The sequence below is a fragment of the Pongo pygmaeus genome, chromosome 5 (genome assembly GCF_028885625.2).
Source record: "Pongo pygmaeus isolate AG05252 chromosome 5, NHGRI_mPonPyg2-v2.0_pri, whole genome shotgun sequence".
Taxonomy (NCBI): Eukaryota; Metazoa; Chordata; class Mammalia; order Primates; family Hominidae; genus Pongo; species Pongo pygmaeus.
Window position 1 is genome coordinate 167,420,238 of NC_072378.2, and position 15,153 is coordinate 167,435,390.

A 15,153-nucleotide genomic window follows, 5' to 3' on the forward strand; every position below is an offset into this window, starting at 1 on the left:
GCACCTTTACTGAGTGTCCATGGTGCTGTGTATATATTCACTATTGAAAGAACAACAGCAGCACCTCCCTACCTGTGAGCGTGGCCTTGTTGCTGTTCTAGTGGGGGCAGGGGGACACCAGTAGAGGCCAGCGGGGTTTTTCACCCAGAAGCTAAAGGAAAGGAAGAGGTGATTTGGAGGGAAAATTGTTGACTGAAGAATTCAACTATTGGGAGCCAGCTGACTCCACTCTATTTATTTTTCTATTAAGATGGTTTACTGAATTATTTGAATTGCAGGAATCCAGTCATTTTAATTTGCTCAGATGTGGCTCATTGAACTTTGATTTTCTGTGCTGACGAGCAAACAGAACGTTCAAACAAATTTAAGCTGGGCACATTTAAATAAGGCGCAGCGTTGCGTCGGCGGCTCTGTGTGGAGCATTATCAGGATTTGCTCAACGCGTGTGCACAGAGATGCAAAATTGTCTTCACCAGAATCAATCTTGGGTTATGTGTGGTCCAAAGAATGCTTCTAAGCCCCCTGCGGTAGGATTGAGACCTGGAAGATATGGGCAATGAGACAAAGGCCCCCAGACCACCACTGGGGAGGGGGTTCTGTTCACAGGACAGGGGAGCCTGCTTGGGAAGGAGCAGGGACAGAGCTGGGCTGCTCTGCATGACACAGCGGGACAGGGGTTGGCTGGGTGGAGATGGAGTGAGTATTCAAAAGGCAGGAGGAGGCAGACACGGCCGCAGACCTCAGGGTGAGAGGGGTGTGTGGGGTTGGGAGGCCCTGACGGGTCTCTGGAAGGCGAAGGAGTTGGCAGGGCTTCCAGGTTCACTGTGGAGCAGCTGGGGTGCTCTTTCGTCTGCTCTGCCTGCCTCCGAGGTCTCTGGGTGTCTCCCTTGCTCACTAAAGCTTGTGTGTGGTGGATCTTTGAGGGGGGACTTGAAAAAGACACAAGCTTTGCCACTGGGACACTGCACAGGGCCCCAACCAGGGTCCTCAACCTCAATTTCCCACTCGTGTCCCACCTGCCCGGCCCCCTCCGCTCATCCCCGGCCTTGCCAGAGGCACATTTTTACCTCCAGTGCAGCTGCAGAGGGAGCTGGCCACGGGTGGCTGGGTTCACAAGCCACGGGTGGCCGGGTTTGTAAGCCACGGGTGGCCGGGCTCACAATCCATGGGTGGCCGGGTTCGTAATCCACGGGTGGCCGGGTTCACAAGCCACGGGTGGCTGGGCTCACAATCCACGGGTGGCCGGGTTCACAATCCACGGGTGGCCGGGTTCACAAGTCAGGACCAAGTGACTAACCAGGGCCACGTGTGCCCCCTAGCAATGAGCAGAACCGTGGGGCAAAACAAAATCCCTGGGTTTGGAGGATGAAGTGTGAGAACCAGGTGGCTAGGAGAGGGGCGCACAGTGTCACCATGAGGAGGTGACATGATCCCCAGGTAGGGGGCGGGAAGGCAAGAGCGACAGCGTTAGCGTGAGGCTGGCAACAGACAGCGTTGAAACCGCCGTTGTGCTTAGGGGCTAGGACATGCCCAAGGTTACCCAAACAACAGAAACCCCGCGTGGGGGCAGCCTGGGAGCCCTCTTTCCACACCTTCATGCTCACATGAACCCATGTGGGGCCATCTCCTGTCTCAGTTTCCTCATCTGCAAAATGAGATTGTAATTGTGCTCCTAAAAAATTACAAGGACTAAGTGAGTTATTACATGCAACGAAGTTGGAATGCCCTCACCATGCACAACCTGAATGCAGAGCAAGAGATTTCAGTGGAGTGGAAATAAATCCACCGTTGCTTCAGGGCTAACTTTAATAGCATCCCCGAAAACAAAGGAAACTCTCTGAGTACAAGGGGAGCCTCCTGCCGAAGGCCAGTCCCGAGCAGGCCCTCCCCACTCGCCCAGGTGAGCACGGCTCTGGCAGCTCTATGCCTGGAGGCTGCGCCAAAAGCACTCCCCTACCAAAGCCCTCGCTTTCTCAGTGCCGAGCACCATGTTTCCACATGGATCTACACCACTTCTTTACCCCTGCTGAGAAGACTGGTTTCCTGTCCCAAAAACAGAACTTGTGTCTGAATTGACACCAAGGTGAACTCAAGGCCAGGAGCCCGGGATGAAGGTAGCATCCCAAGGCATTCCTGCAGCGTTACCGGAACTCTCTGCACACAGGCACCTGCCACGGATATGTGTGCGTGGCTTCCCAATGTGATACAAGAAAAAGAGTAGACATGCCCACAGTGGAACAAACAATAAATATTTAATTGAATGAAAAAATAAGTAAGGATCCCGAGAAAAGTGTTGGTTAAACTGAGCATGGCCAGTTCCGAGTTTTAGAACCTCCAGGGGATGCTGGAATCTGCTTCTCCCCACTGGATCTGTAGGTGTTGGGCTCTGCTGGCCCTGTAGTCAGAGGCGATACCCCCCAGGCAGGCCAGGGGGACCTCGCGGGACAGGCGTGGGAGACTGAGTGCAGGCATTTCAGACAGCTGCTTGAAGCCTCGGGCATTTTAATAAATGTCCCCCTATTTCATAGGCAAAAGTTTGGTGCCCCTGAGCAAAACCATCCAACTGTAGCTGAGTGAAGACAGCACTGGCGGAAGCAGCTCTGTGCCCATGAGGGTTCTGCTCTGCAATGCTCTGTGCACACACCGAGGACACCAGGACCAGAGAAAGCCACACGAAAGTTTTAATATTCAGCCCTCAGGCCAAGTGGCAGGAAGCAAAGCTGAGGCCCACCCGCCTCACCAGGAGGCCCCTGGTCCTGCTGCTGTAGCCAAGGAGTCCACACTGTGTTCCCTCCCCAAGGAGGTGGCAGAGCTGCACGGTCCCGCAATCCCGCCGCATGGCTCCGGTCTAGAGATTGGGTGAGGGGCTCTGGGAGCCCTGGAGGGTAGCCTGTCAGGGGAAGGACCAAGCTGAGGGGTGGAGGGAGGAGGGTGAAGATGTGAGGCTGCTTTGGGACCACATCACAACCCACAAGTCTGACGTGAGCACCCAGCATTGGGGTGACGGGTGAAAAGCTTTTCTCCCACAGCTTTTTCACATAAATCCACTGCTCTGGGAGGGGAGTGTCAAGCTGTCCTTACATCCAGAGTGAGTCCTCGAGAGCGACCACTGAAACCTGTTCATCCCACACGATCAGGGCCAAACTGGTCTATTCCTTGACAGAGCATCCTAGCCCCAGAGGCAATACAGAAATACAGACATGTCAGCACACAAAGGCAACGGGATTCCCATGAAGGCAATACAGAAATACAGACATGTCAGCACACAAAGGCAATGGGATTCCCATCAAGTGTCTATCACAAGATCAGATAGTCTGAGCTACCTGCGTGGCTAGAATTATGTCTCAAGGTGCCAAACAGCTTTACACAGTTCTCAGGATTCTTCAAAGGGAGAAGAACTCCCTCTATGAGTTCGAAGGCACGCGTTGGAACTCCAGGCGTCCTCTGACACCTCGATGCAGCTCCGTGAGCCTTGGTTTTCCTCTCTGTGGATAAGGACACGTCCGCTCCCTGGGGGCAGGAGGGGACGGTGGCTCAGCTCTGCAGGTCCACAGTGAGACTCCCTGGGTTGCACTCCTAAAAGTCCCTTCTGCTAGATAAGCAAGCCTCAGTTTCCTCAGCTATAAAATGGACGTACACCATCTATTTAGCAAACACTGCCCCTGCACTGTGGCAAGTCCTAGAAGCAATTTGTTTCAAATTTAAATGGCCATGTGTATAAATATGAACCATGTGCTTGCGCTGAAGACACAGATCTGTTCTTCTCATTTCTTCTCAGGGGAAATCTCTGACCACGGAGACCCTGAACAGGCATGCTGTGGACAGGTGTTTACAGGGCTTACTCTGTGGCATGCCATCTTGATTATAATGTTTTATAAAGGACATTAATTACGTGAAAGCATTAAATAATTAATGTGATCATCAACAGTAAACAGCATAATAATCAACAGCACACAGTCCATATAATATATTCTTGATGGTTTTCACCCATAACGAAAATAGAAAATAAAAAACTGTAGGTTCTAGAAGATTCAGGCGTTGCCAACTCATCCCAGGAGACCTGCGCTCTGTTGTAATGTTGCTTCTCCTTTTATACCTGACTCTGCCATCTGATTGCCCTGAAAATTATGGCCCCAGGTTCCAGCCTCCACTAAGAGTGCTGCCAGGACTTGACCTCAGGAGCTCCTTGGATTCTTTCCTTCTCTATTTTCACGGCCCGCACGCCAGGTTAGGCCCTCCTCATCTTATGACTCACTCATGCTATAACAACCTTCAAAACGATTTCCTGCTTTTAATCTCTCTCCACTCCAATCCAGCCTGAGACCTGCCAGGCTATTCCCAAAATAACTCTTCTCGTGTGTCACTCCCTGCCCCAGGCACCCGACACCTTCCCCGCCAAGCTCTCTGTTCCCCTGCTCCTGGCTCTCTCTCCTGCACACAAGCGCATCTCACCTCCTGGTTTTCAGGGTACTGTGCTCAGCCCGGGCCTCCCCTGCTGCCCTGTTAGAAGCCTCCGTCCCTCAGAGTCCAGGGAGCTCCAACCCTCTCCGTGATGTGTTCCTAACTTTACTCCACATTTTGACATGATTTATCTGCATCCCACCATTAGTACCATGCATGTCATGACATACGTGACATTTTCTAAGGCCCCTATCTAAATATTTCATCTTCAGAAGGAGTGGAGGCTCCTTTGGTTTTAGGCAAAAGCATGCTACAAAAGAACAATGCTAACTAGATTGCAGGCATTTATGTAATTATCTATTTATCCATCTTCTATACGCTTACACAGGGGAAAGGAAATGAGAAATTGAAATGCCAACAAAAGAAAACAAAGGCCAGAATGAGAGCTCAAGAAGCATGTGAGGCCGGGAGGAAGCCACACAGGCCAAAGGCTCCTGGGTAGCTATTCACCATGTCCCAGGAGCAGTCACCCATCAGCTGAAATCCTCCCTCCCTCTGGAGTTAGTTATAGGTCAGAGCGTCCTGTGTTGGGGGAAAAGAACTGCAGATGCACAAGCATGCATTAAAATTAAATGACATTGAAGAGGAAGAAGCAGAGAAGTGGACGTGTGGGTTCCCCACCTCCCACAAGTGTCCCCTGTCAAGATTTGTTGTCTTGGGAAGATAAAATAAGGAAAGAACAGAAGAGTAAAAGGGGTAAAGTGAGGCGATAGAAAAGAAAAGTAAGGAAAGAAGTAGTCAGAAAAAAATAAAAGAAGCAAACAGCGCTCATCCTCCTACCTCTGCTCAAGCTATAAACTAAAATCACCCCCTACTGAATATGTGCCCAAGAAGAAGATGCTGTGAGAAAAGTGTTCTGTCAAACCCAGGGACCAGCGTGTGCAGAGATGGACGATGGAAACCCAGCCATGGCAAACTCAAGGACAAGACAGAATAACACTGGACAGGGAGCAGACGCTCTGCTGAGCAGGAAACTTTTGCAAGCCAAAGTTTAAAGATACATAGGAACAAAGTAGAATAAAGTAAAATAAACAAGGACAGAAAAAATGAGAAAATTGGATGCTAAAAAAATCCTACTCTAAGTTGCATATTAAGTAAAATATTAAGAAATGAGGAAAAAAAAGTTACAAATGTCATCTGTTATTATGCCAAATAATAACTAACTGGCCTGTTTGGCTTCCAGAGAGGATCAGGAACCATCTTAAAAACAAAACCAAACAACACAGCAGGCTCCAAAGTGCTTTTTAAAAAGGTAAACAAGGGTACTTACTAACAATATCCCATAGAACTTAGAGAAGGCTTGGCGGAGGAGAGAGAGCATGTCGCCTAAGTTAGAAATGATGACGATTTTGGCCGGGGAGCCACACTGTCTTTCTCTTCAAGCATGGAGCATGTCACTCCTCCACATTTCAGAGAGCAAACCTCCACGGGAGTATGTAAACATTCAGGCTAATTGTCACTCGGGATCATCCGAAACTCGGGAGAGGGCAAGAGGCAGTTGATTGTGGCAAGGATATGACAATGTCACTTTTAGTAACTGACTCAGTCCAACACCTCAGAGTCAAGTGCTTAATATAGGGCTACTCTTTCCGTTGGGTGGCAAGTTTAGCGAAATTGACCACCTGTTCCCTTGCAAGTCTGCCTGTCTCCAACCTAAATCAGAAGGAGCGCCTGGCACTGCAGCTTGCAGGAGGTGCTGCAGTGATTGGATTTTGCCTCCTATCACTGCCTGTGAAATCCAGTTGTTCTGGGACCGTCTCCACTCCTGAGAAGGCTGCAGATCAAGCTGCTAAACACGCGGAAGTGATTCTTGTTGTTTTTAATATCCTTAGTTTTGTGTCTTTTCTGGAGATTCTATTTTTGCAAGTTTAAAACTCTGGGTTCCTTGCACATCAGCAGGGCCTCTACTAAAGAAATGGAAAAAAGGAGTGTCTCAGCCGTGCACTCAGGGTCCTGCGGCTCCATCGCAAAGCCCCAGGAGGACTCCCTGTCCCATATTTGTGGACTGCTCCAAGTCCACTTAGTCAGGATCTCTTGCCCGGTCTGTGGCCAGGGAGATCAAAGGTAAACTCAAATTGTTCATAAAATGTCTCCAGCAGTATTTTAGAAAGGCTGCACCATTAATATCCCCCTCCCCCGCAATTTAACATGATGTTGTTTGCATCCTTGTGAATACAGTGTGCCCACCAATTTGAAACTCTAGCCGTGTCCACTAGGTTTTTGTCCTGGGCTTTCCCAAACAACAGCTTAATTGGAGTCAGCAATTTGAGGGAGAAAGGCCACAAAAATAAAAGCAATTCATAAAAAACAAGTTTCACTCACCAAGCTTAGATACACCCCTTAGGCACAGGTTACTCCTGTGGTTTGCTGGTGAAGGCCAGAACCTCACCTCTTCCTTAGACATCTCTCTGTACCCTTCCTCAAAGAAATTCCTCTCTCCCTTAACAATGATTCTCACCGTTCTGTTAAATGACAAAATTGAGAAAATGTCTCTATTGTGCATTGTCTGACATTGCAGCTCATCAGGAATTTATGAGTCATTTTTGACAAGAGGATAGTGAACCTCTTTATGACTGGGGCTCGCTGCCCGTATATCTCCAAAAGGCTGGATGGTCCACATGCTCTCTGCCTCCCACACACGGAGGTTCTTTGCCATGTGGATACCCAGAGACTCGAGAAGGAATTTCACTTGGCAGATCATTTGACCACCACAGGAACCGGCTGCTTTATTTCCTGTTGAAGCACTCACCTGGGCTACAGAGGAGCGGGAGTTGGACCGCCTGGCTGGCACTGCTCCTCCTTTAGATAAACTTGCTGGGAACATCCCATATTGTTTGGAAGACTCTGTAGTCTCTTTCTGTTCACCCCTCTCTCCATTCATGGTCTTCCAATACAATAAAGTCACCACTCCAATGATTCTTGATTCCTTAACTAAATTGTGGAGAGATTTCTAGTAACGTCCAGGACAAAAAATGTCTGAAACTGCCAAGAACAAAGCCAGGCCCAGAAGAGTTTGTCTAATACTTTTTGAGGCTCTCACCACCTGGTAACTGGGCAGGGGCACTGCACTCCGAAGTCGCAATTGCAGGATCCAGGAAGCTGATGCGAACCTCTCCCTACATGGTGAGAACCCTTTACCTTCCCGTAGCTTTAAATATCACTCGCATTCTGCTAGAGAGATTCTGCGTCTCTAGTTGAATCTACTGTCGTTGGTGGGAAACATACCACAAAGCATAATTATCTGAGCGACCTGAGCACTTACTGCATCTTTCCATGTTGAGAGATCAAGAGAGTCATTCATTCATTTAAGAAATATTGATGGAGCATGCTTGCTGTTTCATCATCTAATGTATTTACCATTCCTCCCAGCTGGGTTTTAGATACCAGTGCGATCCATATGCTATTTGCTTACATAATTCTGCTTGTAATATCCATTTATTCAATAAATAGATATTAATCACTTAGGCTATGGGATCAGCTCTGGAAACACAGTGGTGAGGAAGAGAGATGCTATCCTGGCCACTAAGGAGCTAATATTCTGGTGGAGAAAATGTCACTAAGCAAATAACGACATAGACAAATCTATGAATACAGTTGACATGGCTGCTGTGCAGTGAGTTGCTATGCGAAGGGACTCAGGAAGACTTGAACCCAGGTTGGAGAGACAGGAACATCCTCTCTGAGAAAAGGTCACTAACTCTGAAACTCAAAAGGCGGGTCCAGATTCTCTAGGAAAAGAGAAGTGTGCAGAGCAGCCCGCATGAAGAATACCCAATGGCAAAACAAACACAACACAAACAGAACAACTCCCAGGAGCAAATCCGGAGCCAGAGACAAGTGCAGTGTCATTGAGAAGACCCACAAAGATGTACATGGCCAGAACTGGCCAGAAAATGGAGTAAGCCCTTGTTAAAATTTTTGGGTTTTATCCTAAGTGCAATGAGGGTTTTGCAGGGTTTTAATTAGAAGAATGTATTTTTCTGATTATGTCTTTTAGACTGGGTTCCCCAATCCTCAGGCCTCAGACTGGTACAGATCCATGGCTTGTTAGGAACCAGGCCGCACAGCAGGAGGTGAGTAGCAGGCAAGAGAGCGTTGCCTCTCTAGCCTGAACTCTGCCTCCTGTCAGATCAGCAGCAGCACTAGATTCTCATAGGAGCATTAGATTCTCATAGGAGCTGGAACCCTATTGTGAACTGCGCATGTGGGAATCCAGGTTGCACACTCCTTATGAGAATCCGATGGCTGATGATCTGAGGTGGAACAGCTTCATCCCCAAACCATTTTCCCTCCCTGCACTCCCCACTCTTCCAAGGAAACATTGTCTTCCACGAAACCTGTCCCTGATGCCAAAAAGGTTGGGGACGGCCGTTTTAGGCTGCACAGCAACTGACTCTGATATGGGGAAGAGCCGGAGTGGGATTAGCAGCTAAAAGGCTCCAGCAGCTCTCCAGGAAACAGCAGGATGTCGCCTGCACTTAGGCTGTGGGGAGAAGCAGCCCCACGTGAGATCTGGGTGGTAGTCCATCAGCTGGGTGAGGACTGAATCAATACGGGGGTGATCAGAAATGAGAGATGGGAGATGCTCATCGGAAACCTGAATAGGTAGATGGAAATGCATCATTTGTATTCAGATGATTTCTCCAAGTTTATCTCTATCCTGGACTTACCTTCTGAGCTTCAGACTAATATCTCCATTCTCTGGTAGAAACCTTTATTCTGATATTCCCCAGGAAACTCAGTGAACATGACCACAGCTCAAATCATTGCCCCTGAACCATCCATTAAAACAAACAGTTATTCCCCCATTTTTCCTTAACCTAGCAAATGTTTATTAGCTGAAACGGTCCATTTTCTGCATCAACTTGACAGGGCTGCACAGTGCCCAGATACTGGTCAGGGTTATTATGAATGTGTCCGTGAGGGTATTCTGGGAGAAGACAAACGTTTAAATTGGTGAATGGAGTCAAGCAGATGCCCTCTCCAATGTGGGTGGGTCTCACCCAATCAGTGATAGGACAGAACAGAAAAGCCAACGCCCCCACAAGTGAGAGGGACCCTTCCCGCCTGGCCGCCTTGAGCTGGGGCAGCAATCTTTTTCTGCCTTTGGACTCAACCTGAAACACCAGCTCTTTCTGGGTTTTGAGCCTTCCAGCTCTTAACCTATACCATTGGCTCTCCTGGTTTTCAGGCTTTTGGACTCAGACTAGAACTTACACCATGGGCCTTCCTGGGACTTCAGCCTGCCCAACTGCACAGATCTTTGGACTTGTCTGCCTCCATAGTTGTATGAACCAATTCCTTACAACAAAATCTGTGTGTGTGTATATATGTGTGTGTGTGTGTGTATTTGTATGTGTGTATATATTTGTATGTGTGTATATGTGTGTGTGTATGGATACAGATATAGATATAGATACATATCCTATTGGTTTTGTTTCTCTGGTGAACCCTAATACACCAGCTAAAGAGGAAATAATATTGTCTAGGGAGAAGGTAAAGTTAAAAAAAGACTCATATAAGCTATAGGATATCCCCACATTGTAAACAAACCATAGTGCAACCCAAGAAATAGAAATGAGAGCGGAAGTTGACCACAAATCAAGCAGGCTGGAACTGTGGCAGAACATCCCCTGGGCATGCAGCCACCTGGCTGGAGATGGAGACTACATTTCCCAGCTCCATTCTGCCAAGTGTAGCCATGGGGCTAGGTTCAGATCAATGGTATATGAGGGAATCGATGAACTCCCAAGGAATCTCCATAAAGATGAAGCCACTGTCCTAGACTGCTTCCTTTTCTGTTTTCTGAAGGCTGAAAATCCAATTTGAAAATGACCCAGTTTAAACTCTGCAAACAAGAACCACACCCTAAAAGATGGTAGAGTGAGAAGATGGAGGGAACCTTGGTTGCTGGATGACCTGGTGGAGCAGAGCTTCCACACCAGCCTGGACTGTTCAGCTCTGGGCCGGATCCCAGGAGGGAGGCTAATATCTCTCCTATTTAAGTCCCAACATTCTGAAATCTCTTTGCTACAGCGTTTGGCTTGTACTAAACTGAAACAGACATGGAAACACACACACTGGACTAAGCAACATGGATGGATGGCCGTTCCCTCGACTAGAACAGAAGGCACGTCTGCCTGCTCTGCTCACTTCTGTAGCCCCAGAGAACGGGGCAGGATGTGGCACGGGAAGGACTCAGCGACTGTGTGTGGAATGAATGGATAGTGGAAGAAATGCAGATTGGCACTAGAAGGATGGTGAAGAAGTGGGGAAACAGTCAATAGTTAAATCTCTTTACAAGGATTTGCTATGCAGAGAAGAGAGTGACTGTAAGGACTGGGGTCCGGGTGGGATTCCTGTCTGTGCCGTGCAATGGGCATGTGTGTACGTGGATGACATAGGAAATGCTGGGGCGTATTTCCACGAAAATATAAAGAATCCAACAAGAGAAAGGACTGTGACACAAAATAGAGTGTCGTAAATTTCCTGGTATGTGTAGCAGGTGAAGTACTTTCTTCATATCACCAGAAGGGAAGAAGAAGAGGATGGGTGGGTATACAGGAAAACCTGTTGGGTCACAGGCAGGAATTTTAGGATGTATCTGAGTGATGACTCTTAAAAAACTTCTGTCTGGTGGGAAGCAAGGTCAACCTCTGGAGAGAATGCTGGCCACTGGAAGTCAGGCTGAGGTCAATGGAGAAGGTTGAAAACAGTCATTGTGGAGTGAGAGCAAGTGAGTATAGGGCTATGGTCAGAATAAAGGGAAGTTCTCAAAGGCTGATGAGGTTGGGTACCATGCATTTTTATAGTAACCATCTGCCCAGTGTGTGTCTTTCCCAGGAACTGTCAGGTATTAGACAGACATGGAGAACAGGAAACACTCGACTTCTTCTGGGGCTGTGATTTTCCCCAGTGATCAAAATTAAAAGGCTGAAGGGCAACTTCCATTTAATACTGTAAAAGAGTAGTTACTGCCTCTCTGTTGGAGAGGGAAAAAGCTGCTGGCAGGAAGGGCTGCTGGACAAGGTGGCGAACTCGTCAGCGGACGGGAGGTTCTGATAGGACAGGCATCTGCACTGTGGCTTTTTAACCAGCCTGGTGGGAGGATGGGAAATGGAGGCAAGAGAATGTGCTCAATGATTTTGTCAATTAGAAGTGATTAAGTTTCCAGGATGACAAAGTTTAGAATGATGGCTAATTTGGAGTAGAGAAAAACATCACTGGAGATGAGAAGGCAGAGGAACGAAGACGTCAGGTGACCAGATGTGTTTTTCAGGAGGATGTGGAAGATGCCGAGTAGATAGCAGGTATGGTAGTGATGAGGAAGACTGGCATGGATTCCAGCGACCCCTGTGAGTGCACCATAGTAACACAGGTGGAGTAGACGACAACTAAGAGGAGAGGAGATGCGGCATCATCAGATTGCATGAGATTTAAAGAAGCAAATGTTTGTCGAGCTAATAGAAAGGCTGTGGTCAGAAAACTACCTGAAGAGGAAGAATGACCTGGCACTCAGCTCTCAGGGGCAAAGAGAGAGCAAATTGCTTCCACTTGAGAGGATCACAAAGGAAGTGGGTTCTCAGGAGCCATCAGATCCTAGTTAAGGAAAGCAAGAGGAATCTTGAGAGAAGAGTCAAAGGTAAAGGCTGATCAGAGAGAGGGATGGCCAGCAGACCAGTGCTTGGGAGGGCAACTGGAGAGACAGGCCTTGAATGTGTGGAAGGAGGTTGTCCCTTGAGTGGTGACCAGGACAAAAGGGGAGGCCAGCTTGGTCGACTTTGCTCTGCTCATCTTGCAGGAAAGCACCCAGCCAGGGGCACTCTCCCTTTGGTTGATAAGTTAGTCAGACGGCTGGGACTCCATCTTTTATCCCTGGGTAACTAGTTGATAAAGACACCCTAGTGTATTTTCCTGACAGGCTGTTGAGGTTAACGAGGTCAGTCTGATACGGCTGGATCTTTATCAATCAATCCATTGTTGTTTCTTTTGTAGACACACGTAAGCTGTCATTTTAACCAACTCTTGCTGAGAATGGATTCTTACCAAGAATGACCATCAAGTCCCTGGATTTGAGACGTGCAGAAGGTATTGCATTCTGGCTTTTCAAACTGGGGCCTCATTCAGCCATCTACAGTCTTCTGATATTTTTACAGTTCACAAAGTCATGGATTGAAATACACAACTACTCAATAAGGAGACTTGCCTGAGGCCAGGGGACTGGAACCACAGTAAGAGCAGAAGAGATGTTTCACATTTATAGGTTCTACTTTCTCTTTATGATTGTTGCACTGTGTGTTCCCAAAGCAGTAATGCTGGGAGGCCTGGAATAGGTCTTCTGAGTCCTGGTTCTGCCACTTGCTAGCCCTGTGACCTTGAGAAGCCCATGGGGACCCCAAGAGCTGTAATTTCTTCATCTAATGAGTGGAAGTAAGTCCCCGACACTGCTTACCTTACAGGTTGCTACGGCTATTCAGAGATGAGTTGTACGTGAAATACATCATGATTCCATGTTTATACGAGGCACTAAATCATTACTGACATTTTATTGTTCAAGGTGTAACATAAGACAACATATATATTAACCTTAACATTTAAAAATTTCTTTGACCTAAATTGGGGCTGATGATTTCTGATGCTATAGTTAGATGTTCTTCCCTTTCACCCTGGTGTGTTTGCTTTTCACCTTTTGCACGTGTCCTTTTCAAAACTATCCCTAGGAAGCTGCTGGTGTGATTATATTGGGTTCGTATTGGGTTTGTTAGAAAGTAATTTCTCCATTTTCCTTTTCAATTAGGACTACGTAAAATTGCATCATCTGAAGTGTGTGCTAAGAACGTCCCTAAACCCTTGTGTGATATTTCTCCTTCTGAGCCTCGTGCTTGGTAATGCCTGCTTTGCAAAACCATCTCCCTGAAAGCTTGGGATACGTTTAACTCTGCCTCCCTCTCTCTTCCTTGATGCGATTGTTTCCTTCAACTCTTAGTCTGCCTTCCTCCCGGCAATAAATCTCTCCAATTTCCTTTCTTAGAGGCTTCCACTCCAGGGTTCAAGGACTTTCCCGCAACTGCACGCCTTCTTTTAGAGGAGAAGGAGGAGAAGGGGGCGGGTGCTGCACACAGCACGATTTGGTCTAATTCTCCAATATATCTGTCCCTTTTCAATTGAGCTAAGTTTTCTTTTTTTTTTTTTTTTGCACCTAAATGATGAAAAAATTTATTCTGCGTCAAGGTATCTGGAAAATGAAGCTGCATTTGGGGCACATTATACGTGAGGAATGATCCATATATGGTGAGTACAAAACTCAATTAGAGAATTATTTCTTAGCTAGTACCAGATACTCCAAATTACAAATGCTTAAGTAAAAGTAAAATATGATTTGCCATACTAAAAGGCTAGAAGTGAAATATGACAGAATTTAAACCAGCAGATATAAATGCAGCACCTATGTGTATATTTTTACAAAATCAAATACTGGGGGAAAAAAATCAAATATTGAGAAAACCTCTGGCCTTAAACACATCTCACCTGAAATCCAACCAGAAAGCCAGTCCATGATTTTAGCAATTTTAATTCATTGTATGAAAAAAAAATTATGAATGCTAGGAGAATCCAGGGACAACAAGGGCACTTTTTTGGGTAAAACTACCAAAAAAACTTGTTTTCTGAGAACATTAAGGAAAACACTTTAAATCATTTTCAAAATGTCTAATTGATATGATCTTCAGAAAAACATCATCTAGTCCGCATAGAAATTCATCTTGAAATAAGAATGAGGCAGAGTGATTTTTTAAAGGGTTATATATACAAGTCCTTTAGATCAGTGTAACATGACTGTGATCATCTTAAAACAAAACTCAAAATCAATTCAGAGAGCAGCACGGCCTTGGAGACCACCCACACCCAACACAATTGTACACACTGGGCTTTGCTGTCAAGTTAAGGAGTGAGCAAATGAGTTTGATATCAAAGGTCATATGTTTTCATAGTCATTCAAATTATATCCCAAAAACTTTTCTCGTATTCTCTATCTTTTGACTTTTTTTTTCAAAGAACTGATTGCACAGTATACAGAAATCCTGCTATACTTTACTACTTTAGGTGGAGTCTAATTGTTTTTTTAATTTATCAGTGCTTAAAAATCTTCCAAATAGCTTAGTGAGGCTCATGACAGTGCTGGCCACATGGAAATGTAGGCTTTTGTTGCCTTTAAACACTGTCACACCATCTATGACTGTCCCATTGGTCTGAAGTGTACCGGCAAACTAAGCATCCTGTAAGACAAGCTAAAGCTTGCTTTTTGCCAATCAGTTGAAAGTCCTGCATCTCTTCATTGATGCACTTTCTTTAGGTATTGATAGTCAAAAGCACAAAGCATTTATTATGCATTCAATCATGTAGCTAAACAAAAAACTGCAGTCTCCAGAAGCCATTTAAACCAGCCGTTCCAAAATCTCCTGCCACCACTTTGTTGGTGCCATCAAAAACTTTCTAAACCATAAATGAAAGAATAAACGGTAGTGCTGCTCTCCAGATATAAGGCACTGCTCCGTATCTTTGAACATTTGATTTTTTTAACTAATAACTGTGTCAAAAGCCTCAAAAAACCCTGAAATTAATTTTCCAGCTTTACTGTCACCAGCCAGAAGTAAAATTCTTAATTTGCCTGTTAGCTGATTGCTGTTAAATTTT

At 46.3% G+C, this 15,153-nt stretch overlaps 1 protein-coding gene across 2 annotated transcripts in view; it reads right to left on the minus strand.

The window, feature by feature from the left end:
- RPS6KA2 (ribosomal protein S6 kinase A2) overlaps window positions 1–15,153 on the minus strand; it is a 444,300-nt gene that overhangs the window by 269,598 nt on the left and 159,549 nt on the right. The window lies entirely within an intron of this gene.